Below are 12,183 nucleotides of genomic sequence, written 5' to 3'. Positions count from 1 at the left end.
GAAGAATGTGTTGTAGATGCTTTATCCATGAGACCACATATTTGTGTTCCAGCTGAGATTATAGGAGATTGGAGAAATAAGATTGCAATAGAGTATGTGAGGGACACTTGGGATTTTGGAGTGATTGCATGAACCGTATAGGATGATCATTATGTCATAATGGATGGATTGATCAAGTTCTAGGGTAGGATATATTTGATTCATTCATCAAAGTTTAGGGAGGTAATACTAAAGACATTTCGTTATGCACCTACAACTAGACATCCTGGTGTCTTTAAGACCTACAAGAAGATCAATGAGTGGTTCCATGGAAAGGGCTCAAGGATGATGTTCAGAAGCATGTTAGGGAGTTTGCAATTTGTCACCAAAATAAGGGAGAACACACATATCATGTAGGGTTGTTACAAACTTTACCCATTTTAGATAGGAAATGGTTAAGTATTTCTATGGACTTTATCACTAGGATACAATGACTACAGGGGAGAGATTGCATCTATGTGATAGTGGACTAGTTGATGAAGTTTTCTAACTTGTTTCCTATTCCATCCACCTACATAGTAGCATAGGTGGCCGATCTTTTCTTTATAGAGATATATAGGTTACATGGGCTACCTAGTTTCATTGTTAGTGATTAGGATAGTAAATTTATGAGTGCTTTTTGGTAGGAATTATTTGGGTTGTGTGGTACAAATCTTACACCTAGCACTAGTTATCATCTATAGATAGATGGGCAGACAGAGATTGTGAATAAATGGGTGGAAGGATATATTAGGAACTATGTGACTGCACAATAGAGGGCTTGGGTCAAATGGCTACATATGGGAGAGTACTATTATAACTCCACTTATCATATGTCCATCAAGATGACTCTATTCATGGCACTATATGGTCATGAAGCACCTAGTTTCATGGATCTGGTTTTGGGGTACAGTAGAGTTCCAAAAGGAAAAAATCTTCTTGTAAGATAGTCAGGATATTTTGAGGGTGCTCAAGGAGAATATATAGCAAGCCCAAAATTAGAAGAAATTTTATGTTGACCAGCACTAGATAGAGAACAGCTTTGAGGTTGGGGATATGGTTTACTTGAGGCTACAACAATACAAACAATCATTACTTAAGAAGAGTAGAGAATAGAAGTTGAAACCTAGGTTTTATTTTCCCTATAGAGTGATTCAAAGGGTGGGTGTGGTTGCCTACAAGATTGAGAGTCTAGAGTACAGTCGGGTGCATAATGTGTTTCATGTGTTGAAGCTTAAGAAAGCCATTGGTCAGAGAGTTGTGCTTTCTATAGATTTTCCACAATTAGATAAGGAGGGGAAGCTTGTATGAATTCCTAAGGCTATTCTAGATACCGAGGAGACGAGTCTACAAAACAGGTTGATTAAAGAATATTTAGTCAGATGGAGAGACATGCCAGAGGAAGATGCTACTTGGGAGAGTGAGTAGGTGTTATAACAAATGGGATTGAGATTGCTTGAGGAAAAGAATTTTTGAGGGGGATGGACTGTAATGCCCCCACTTTAGTAGTTGTCTAGTTGTGTGACTGTTAGCTTTTTTTTTCTTTTTTTTATCCCACATTTCTTGTGAAAAGTGGTTGACCCTATGAAGTAGGAATAAAAGGAGAGCTTGTCGCTATTGTTAGGCAGGTTGGATATGAGGAGAATGGATGTGTGAGTTACATGTATGTTTTGGCATTAGAGGATGCCTTTCCTCTCTTGTGACATTCTAGAGATCATTCCCTTGGGGTTTGGCCTTTGGAATTCATTGCTATCAGCTTCATTAATTGTTAGCTTGGGTGCATTTCTAGCTATGGGTAGATTAGGTGTTTGCTCATATCATTCTTTCTCCTTCTCTAATACTTATGCCATTGTGGAGGGATGATTTTTTTAGGGTCCTAGAATAATTGAAGGAAATTTTTATTGTAGTAGCACTATAGTGTGGCACTATTCATATTACTATAGCAGCAAGATGGGAAGTCATTATTGGAATATCATGTTATAATGCTGGAGTAATTAGTAAGTTGTCAATGTATTCAATTGTGTTAGTTTCAAAACTAATATTATTTCAGTAGTAGTTTAATCTTCAATTTCCATAAATTCCTTCTTGTTGATGTTATGTGGTTTCAAAATCTATGCAAAAATATTAAAAATTTTATCAGTGGTTGGTTCCGTTCTTGGGCATTTCTAGGGTCCCCATTATAGTAGAGCCCATGAATTCCAATTAGCCTTTTCACTATGTCTGATCACTAGTCAATTGTTGACTTTGAGATTATTCTTTGATTCATCATATAATAGGGAAAAACCCTTTGAAGATAATATCATGATTTGTAATGGTAGGTTTTTTTTTTTTTCTTTCCCTAACACATCAAATGCATTATTGGTTTTCACTACATATTTTATTTTATAAAAAAATTCTTTATAGCTAGTTCTGCTATGCAACTACCATGTCATTGTTGTCACCCAAACCTTTATTTGTCAACGTTGAAAGTGGCATTTGTTTTGTTTTACTTTATAAATTTCTTTGTTGCTTCTTGTGCTATGCAGCAGTCATGTAGTTGTCTTCGCCCAACCCTTTATTTTTCAAGGTTGAAAATGGCATTTGTTTTTTTTTGTTTTGTTTTGTTTTATAAGATTTTCATTATCACTTGTGCTACCCAACTATCATGTCATTGTCATCATCCAACCCTTTATTTGCCAAAGTTGAAAGTGTTGTTTGTTTGTTTTTTTATTTTCTTTTTGGGCTCAAAAGAGTTATGAGTTTTGAGCGACTCAAATTTGGAATAAACTCTAAGCTTCTAAATCATATATAGGATTTCACCAATTATTTTTGGTTTCCTTCATTTGCGACTTACCTAGTTATAACTATCATTATGACTTCTATATATGATGCAAGAGTCACAAAATGGTCATTTCAAAGTGTCTACGGACTGACCAGCAGCTAGATATTTCCTATTGCTTGATTACCCATTTTCTTTGATGACAAAATTAATTGCAGAATTGATCCAATGCCTATGAGAAAATGCCCTTGATTTTCTATTGATACTAACAAACTTATACAATTGATCTTACTACTATGGAAAATGTATTAATGTCTAATACACCTAACTTCATGCACCTATAGAGCCTAAACTATTCATCGGATCTCACCTTTTTTTTTTTTGGCTTCCAACTATTAGTGAAGCTCCTTATATAATTTCCTGAGTGTCAAAGAGTAAAAAAGTGTTCATTTCAAAGTGTTGCTTGATATCTACTAAACAATGCCTCAATAATTGTATGATCAAAATTTTTAGTATTTATGAACAATGGTTTCAGTCATCGTAGATGAATGTTCTAGTAGTGATGCACAAATAGGACCAATTATGAACTCAAAATTTTTTAAAATAATCCAGTACTAATATATTTGAAACTTATTAATAGACTTTTTTTTTTAATGACTTTTAATTATAGAAAACTTTATTAATAAGTTTTTAGTTATCATTCTTTTGACTTCTTAAAAATGAATAATTGGAAAATTGAGTGCGCAAACAATGCAAGTATGAGAATGAGCCTGTTTTTTTTAATTGACATGCTGCATCCCGTTGGACCCTTCCCTAAACCATTTTCTTAATAAAAAATAAAAAATAAACTACGTTAATCAAGAACAGTAATTGAAACATGAATTTGCTCTTCCTCCATCCAGATGGGAGAGAATTTTTTTTTGCCACACAAACCAAATCTTGGGACGTGACCCGCACCTTAAGACAATGAAACGTTTCCCCTACCGGTAAAGTTTTTCCCGGATTATTAGGGCTGTTAGACCACTTTTTTCAAAATTAGCAGGAATGCAAGACTGGGCTCCAGGGGAAGGCATGTTTACGGAATGGTGAATTTTGTCAGATAGGCCTCCTAATTTTCATTCATGAACAGAATTCAAGGAGAAGGAATATTGTCCTGGTATGCATATCATAAGCGTTATAGGTTTTGCCACTTTTAGGGTTTTCAGTGGCAAAAAAGCGTTAAAATCTGTCAGAGTATTTCTGTAAGGAGTAACATGATGTATATGAAAACATTTGATTTTGGAGCAAAAAACATATTCAATTGCCCTTTCAGAAAATGCAAAGAAACCCAATTGAGTGCACCTTTCTACCATTACATTTCTTCTGTCTTTTTGTTCAAATGTGCAGTGTGTATTTAAGGTCTCTTGCTTTCTGTGAGTACTAAGAGAAAGCTAAAAAGTTGGCCTTCCCGATTGGACAGAAATGTCAAAGGAAAATTGTATAGATTCGTAGGATTTGATTTTCACAGTCCATATCAGTAATGGCATTTGGAGAAAACTTGTAAGACTTTTTCAGATTAGTATATAGGTATACTCTTCATTCAATCTCTTCTGAGTGAGCTTTCATCAACAATGGCGGGCAAGGCATTACATACTGAAAACTCTGCAACATTAAAGGATTTTGCCGACTCTAGAAACTGTCTTCAGATGACTAGATAGTTAATAAAGAAGAATTGCATCTAAAGTGTATGCTATCTTGAGCGTTCCTGATTGTGGTCGTCATAGACCATGCGGAAGAGCTTGCAGTTTGTTAATTGACAGAATTGTCTAACCCATTTCATTGCACAACTCGCTGAAGGGCCATTTTTAGTTCGACAATTGTTACTTTCTCCCTACTTTGTGTTCTCCTCACCTGAACAATTGTAAATTCAATGTCAGCTTTTAATTATAAAATGCAACTTTAGGGCTTTTGAATTGAATGGTCAAGTTAGGTCACGAGTTCTGTGCTAATTCTGCATTTAGTAAAGGGTTTCAAAGAACAAGACAATGCAAGGTGTATACAGATTCATTTAGAGAGCTTAGAGTGTAGGTATACAAAACAGGTTATTGAGCCCCTTTCTAGGGAATTTCAATTCAAAAAACATATATGGTATTTGTTTTAATAGAACAAACCGTAAAAGGCCAGCAGATTAGTTTTATTTGGGGTTAAAGTGCTTGTGGTTTAGTTTTAGGGATTTGAGACTACCTTTGCTTTTATGGTTGCCACAAGGAAGTCGGTCTGAACCCTCGAAGACTGAAGCTCATAAGTTTCTACACAGAAATTAGTGAGAGTCTGCATAATTTGAAGCGATTTCCCTCCCTTCCAGGCACATTTCAGCTCAATCAAACCCTCCTCATCAATGATAGATATTTCAATACCTTCCTGAAATGCATCGACCGCTCTAATAATTGTTGATGAAGAAGGCTCTTCTACAATGCGGAACTTCCTCTTATCCAGTCTTTCATAACCATTGTCCTTGAATTTCTCGCCTCTGCTAGAAGGCCCAGTACATTCACTTTCTGTCTGGTTCTTCTTGTAAGATTCTAGCTCAACCACTCTCCGTTGAAGATGCTTCATATAATCTATGGCATCTCCTAAGATCGATGTCTTGTCTGTCTGTTACAGGACAAACATATAAATTATCATTCATGCCGTTTAGTTACAATTTTTCTTAAAAACTTTGACATAGAGACACATCATACGAAAAGTATATAAGCATGTTCTCTTAAGCAATTTACAAAAAAGGTTACTGTGTACCTCATCTATGGTATACAAGAACTGGTTTCAATTTAACACACATGTGAAGCCAGAAGATATATAAGTACAACATTATCTAACCTTGACGCAGAGTTCAGGAAAGAGATCTGAAAACATGAAACACAGCATTCAATGATGAAAAAAATGTTTATGGGGTCAGAGCTAGAAGCTTTACAAGAAATTCAATGAAATACAGTATTCAGAGAACCTCATGAAAACCTAGAAGGTTTAATGAAATACAGAATTGCAAAGAAATACACTACAACTATATACTTTTCTATAGTTATATTATATCCATGCTATATGGCATAGCTGAAATCTGGAGGGTATATAAACTACACTCTTCATATAAACTACAATCATCATCCTTTATTGAGTTTTTGTAGGCATAGCGTTCTTTTCCATTTCCTTTCTCAATTGTTAACTACAATTAAAAAAACCGTAATGATAACTATTTGTATGAATGTCGCTGATACTGTGAGGTTTTCTTGTATAGGGTGTTGCTTTCTGACTTAGCAGTGCTTGTTAGGACCTTGTACTCCAAATTTTAAATGATTCCCTCGAAATATTATGAAAGGCCTTGTATTAGAGTACTACTTTGTGTGCTTCTTCATGTATCCCCGACAAGACTCAAGATGCAAATGAATGCGGCTTGAGAAGGGATATTATAAGAACACTCCTGTTGTCCAATGGAATCAAAATAGATTACATTCAGCTAAGGGGTGGGTAGTTCAAATTTTAACTGAAAGTCCGTGCACTTTGCTTTTTAGTAGCAATTGCAATGCCAAGGAATATTAGGTTTAATTAAATTACCTTGGTGACAAACGGAACTATAGATCTAAGAATCTTGAACTTCTCATTCAGCTTTTCCTTCCTCTTGCGCTCAGCTAGAACATGACTTGTATTGAGCTTTTCTAGCTTAGAACCATTTAGGGTTTCTTCACTAGTTTTAGGCCAGGCTTCGTCTCCGTCCTTGCATTGCAACCTGGGGATCTTAAACAGTACGATTTTTACCATTGATTGTGATCTAGCTGAGGCCCTGGCAACCCCTCTATTGACCCACTTTGAAAAAGCACGGCCATAGGAACTCTCCAACTGCCAGGGGTTCAAGAGCAATGGCTGTTGTTGCAGTATAAAAGATACTGTTTTTAAAAAGGGACTATTGTCATCAGTAATCTCGTTCTTGTGTTGAGATAGGGAGTGGGTCATGGTCTTCTCAATTCGAACAAGCATGGGATCATTAGCCTGAAACTGAGTATTATTATAAGAATTGAATGCATTTCCTCCTCCATTGTAGACCATGTCTTCTTGATTATAGTAAGGCCAAGCAATATAGTTCGAACAGATCGGGGAGTTGATGACTTACACTCATTCATTCTCATTATATAAGCCAGAAATGTGTGGGTACTGTATACATTTTTCTTGTGACTGAACGCTGCCATCTGAACTGTGCAGACTTGAAGTTGAGTGCTGCGATGATATCTCTGGTTCTGGATCTCGATCCTCCTCATCCACCCAAATGTTCTTAAGTTGCTCTATAATACTTGGATCCTCTGCTATCTGTCAACAAAATGATCAAATACATCAATACCAACTTTCGGATAAAAATGTTGTTTTGGCTAGTTCTGTTTTGGTGCTGCTGTTTCTTGTTTAGCATCCGTTTTGTTTGTGGAGCTTCTTTGAATATCTAACTTTTGAGATTCTATAGTGTTTTGGGGTCTTTTCAAAACCTGATTTTTCCTTAATCGCAAACTTTAGGATAAAAACCTCTAGGAAAATACTTGCTGGGTCATTACTATTAACAACTCACCAGCTTTGTTACACCTACTTCAATCACTCATGTGCGACCGGAATACATAGTACAGTCTGCAAAAGATGATGCCCATTAGAAAATGAATTCTGCATGTAGCTTCTCTTTATGTGCTAAATCTTCACTAATTAATATAGTTTGGAGCTTACCTGTATGCCAGAAGTCTGTTTCAAGATTGGAAGTTCCGGATCAGGCCCAAGAGCCAATGTAGAACATGTTAGGATGAATTTATCTGCTATAACAAGAATGAAAGAAATGGTTAAGCTGTGTATAATGTGAAAATCACCTTCGCAAGAAGCACACGGGAGAAAACTTTGCTTTCCACTTCATTGGCTTTACACAGCCAAAAGGGATGCCCTTTTGCCATAGCCCTGCCTGGTAATCTGTGAAAATCCAATGTCCAAACAAATTTTCATGGCCTCCGTAACATAGGACAAAACTATACTTTTGATTAATGACAATCTATGATATTATATTTGCATTTCAGGGTAAGATTGCGTGCGAATTTAATAGCATCGATATTTCAGCTCATACTCAATGACCTATCATTAGAATGAGAGAGCTAAGAATATATTTCTGATCGTTGGCACAACTGTGGTGTGTGGATTTGGTAGATTTTGACTTGAATTTCAGAGAGAATGACCAAATAAGGCTTTTTCTAAACTCTGAGAAATTGGGTTCCAGAATCAATACACAATTATCGCATCTAGCCAAGTCTTTTGAGTAACTGTTCACTCGAACTCAAATGTCTAAGAAGTCTCAAGTTTCAAGGGCTACTTGACGTTCATTGCAAGATGATGAGAGGAGATTGAAACCACTGAAATAAGCCATTATTGTCATATACTCCCGGTTTATATTACTAGTTTCAATTTGATTGTTTCACCTAATAGAACGAAGGCCAAGTAAATACCATTCAAGGTCACCAAGCATTGCTTGAATGGATCGAAACAGTACACACAAGAAATGGGTTATTCCGAATGACAAGATATTGTGCATCCAATCGACACCCTAGGGATATTTGAGAGTATTAAAAAATTCATACCCATTTCCAGTTGCAAATTCGAAGGACATAGAGACGAGATAAAACCACTCGGTGTCCGTAACATCTTCAGGGGACAAAACAAAGGCAGTAAGTCTCCTAAGAAGTTGAACATCATTGCCACCTTCACAGGAAAGGGAATTAAAAAGGTCTCGCAGTTGAAGGCTTCTGTCTACACAAAGCTCATCCTGCCCCAGACTCTCCTTTGCTTGAACAGTTTTCCTTGTTTTTATATCCCCATTGTAATACCCATCGCCCCAAACCGGCAATCTGCAAAGCAATGGCAAACAATTCAGTTCACTACCAAAAAACAAACATTTTCACAACCATGAAATTCCAAGAAGTTGAAATTCTGTGAAGCAACAAACAAACCCTCTCTGATGAGAAACATGCCAAAAATTTGAATAAGTCTATTGCAAGCTTTGCACGGCGGCTTGAAGCAAAGCCCTAATGTTGGTGGAGACAGGATCCGAAGCATTAATATAAATTGCAGGTGCCATGGCTCCTTGTAGACTCAGCTAGCTTCACCAAATTTCGTTATAAATATACATTTTAGATCTGGGTATTTGATATAAGCCTACCAAACTACTGGAGTATTCTAATGGTTTCAGTACGTTCTGATCAAGATAAACTGTTCTCTACGTGTATTTGCACGTTGGATCTAGACGGGTCGTTGTGCCGAAAAACATGCACCTTAGGTGACAGGCTTTTTAATTTATTAATTAATTTAAAAATCACAGAATCTAGCACGTGATTTTAAATTAATTAATAAATTAAAAAACCTGTCATGTTAGATGCATTCTTTTGGCATGTGCTTTGCACCTAGCTAGGTAATGTTCATTGTTACTCTTATCATTATATTTGAACCCTGAGTGCTTGGAGTTTTGGGAGGGATGATATTAGGTCGATTCACCACTCTTTAGGAGTGACCTTGTGAGAGGACTTTTGTGAACATTCAATTATAATGTCAACTAGTTAAAGGATTTACACAAGTTCTTAAGTCCTTATTAACTATTAAATCAAGCTTTGATTAAAAGGATTTCAATACGATTTTTTAACAATCATTAGAAAGAAAATAGACTCCTTATTAACTATTAAATCAAGCTTTGATTAAAAGGATTTCAATACGATTTTTTAACAATGATTAGAAAGAAAATAGTTATGTTTGATTTGTATGATTACAACTCACTTTGAACTTTTAGATCTTTATTTAGTTCATGTGCTTATTTTATGATAAGCCTTCCTTGTGACCTTTTCCCTTGATTTTAATGAGAACCCTTTGAGCAATCATCCTTCTTTCCAAAACAAACTTTAGGCTTATACTTAGATTTTCTTATCAAACTAAGTAGCTTTGTTCTATCTCTCTAGAAACATGCACAACTTCTCTATTTTTTTCTCTTCTCTGCATATATCATTTGTGCTCTTCTCTCCCCTTATTTATAGTTTGTCTCTATACCTCCTTAAATAGGTAATTTTGGTCCTTTTCCATTTTTATAGTCATTGTAGATCTTAGGCTTTATAATCTAATCCAGTAGATTCATTATATTTGTTCATCTTTATCTCTTTTCTAAAAACTTCTCACAAAATCCATTCATTAGGTATCTTACCTAATCCTCTCCTTGAATTAAATTATCCAACTCATCAATCTTATATTTGAGAAGCTTTCCATGTACCAAGAAACCAACTGAGTCAGCTGGAAATCATGAATTATACGATCAACTAAAATTCTATTCCTTGGCCAAAACTAAGTTCTGACACTTGGTCATCACTGAATTGTTCGATTACTATAGAACTTCTAGCTTGACGTCAATATTGTCACTCGCTCAACACTAAATTTTCTCGGCACTTATAGTAGCTTGGTTGACACTAGCATCACTTGGTATAGACTTCAACATTCCTTAATCTTTACTTTGTTGCTTGTTCAAGCTTATGCAATTTATCAATTTCTTCACTTGTTTTCATAGTATAAACAATAAAATTATCTTACCATAGTCTAACTAATCAAATATCCATTGTAGATTTCTTTTCATAAATCAACCTATCACATGTGTACTTTTCTTATGAGCAATTTCTCAAATCCTCTTCATCAACCAAATAGATATGACATTTAGATTAGATAGCAACATCTTTCATCAATAGATTTGATATCAATGACAACATAAAAAAAATTTCACTTGTAGTTTCAATAATCTCCCTCTTTGAAATTGATGAAAACACCTCAAAACATCTCAAGTATACTTCATTAGAAATACAATCTGTCTCTTTATTACCATGCAATCTAGAAGAGTTCACTACCGCTAGTAACCAATATCCTTAGTTTCATTCTGAATTTGATCCATGCATTTTTTGAAACTCCTTCTAAGTTCTAACTCCATCTATCATAGATATTTATGCTAGTTTTCTTATGTAAATTTTCCTTCTTACATCTTTGATACAATCTCTCCCTTACATACTCTCTCTCTCTTTAATAATCTCTCTCCCTTTTTAGTACTTCTCTCCCTCTTTCACAATAATTCCAAAGACACTATTTTTCTTGGCTTCATTTTCTTCAAACATTTTGGTTATGTAGATAAGTACATGTTAATGCTTGATTCTATCAAATGTAAATGACAAATCTATTATGTTGTTCTCCTTGTTCTTTACTTTATTTCACTACCTTAGGCATCTCCTTAAGTAGAACTATTTTCATCAATGTGTAAGATATATTATGATTAGCACATTCAATGTAGTGCCTCTTTCTAGCTTAAGTAGCTTTACTCAGGGGAATCACCCCCATTTTACCTCTAAGATATTCATGAGCATCTTTAGGTAAGGCTTTAGTGAATATGTCAGTAATTTGTTCTTTGGTGTGTTAATATTCTAACTTCACTTCTTTGTCTTGAACTAGTTCACTCAAGTAGTGATACATGATATAAATGTGATATGTTTTAGATTGCATCACATGATTCTTTGATATGTTGATATCACTTGTGTTATCACAATACATAACAACTCAATGTGATATTTCTTCTTTTATTCCTTTCAGTAATTGCTTCATCCACATAATGTTTGAATTGATCAGGGTAGCTGCCACATACTCGGCTTTAGCTCCTAATTGAGAAATATAGTTATGTTTCTTGCTTTTCCATGCCACCAATATCTTTCCTAGAAAGAATGCACCTCTCTTAGGGCTTTTTCTATCATCAATATTTCATTCCCAATCATAGTCAGTGAATACCTTCAGTTTGAATCTATCACTCCTCTTGTAATACGATCCATAGTCTTTTGTATCTTTCAAATATCCCAATATCCTCTTCCCTTCGATCATATGGTTCTCATTAGGATTTCTTGAAAATCTAGCAACTATCCCAACTGCTAATGCAATATCAGGTCTACTATGAAAAACATAATTGCAGTTTTCCAAAAATTGATATGCATACTATTTGATTCACAACAACAGATTCATCACTTTTATATAACTTATGCTCTATACACATAGGTGTGCTCATTGGTTTTGATTATTCCATTCCAAAATTTTTTAGCATCTCCTTGATATATTTGGACTGAGTAATGAAAATACAAGATTTCATTTGATATACTTGCAAACCAACAAAGAATTTGATTTCAGCAAACATTGACATTTCAAATTCCTTCTTTAGTTCATCAACAAATGATTTTCGTAATGCTTCTTTTCTTCCAAATATAATATCATGAACAAAGATTTTAGTTAGTAAACCTAATTATTGTTACTAGCCTTCAAGTATAGATTACTACTATTATTTTTCCTTAAAAAACCAATCTTGA

At 35.0% G+C, this 12,183-nt stretch overlaps 1 pseudogene; it reads right to left on the bottom strand.

Moving 5' to 3' along the window:
• Positions 1-4,591: 4,591 nt before the first annotated feature.
• LOC149563182 (transcription factor TT8-like) lies at positions 4,592-8,900 on the bottom strand (annotated as a pseudogene).
• Between the last annotated feature and the right edge of the window lie 3,283 nt (positions 8,901-12,183).

The sequence above is a fragment of the Cupressus sempervirens genome, chromosome 4 (assembly GCF_028749045.1).
Source record: "Cupressus sempervirens isolate cs-2001-9-10 chromosome 4, ASM2874904v1, whole genome shotgun sequence".
Lineage (NCBI taxonomy): Eukaryota > Viridiplantae > Streptophyta > Pinopsida > Cupressales > Cupressaceae > Cupressus > Cupressus sempervirens.
Note: the sequence above shows the minus strand (reverse complement) of the source record. Positions and strands in the feature narration are given on the sequence as shown.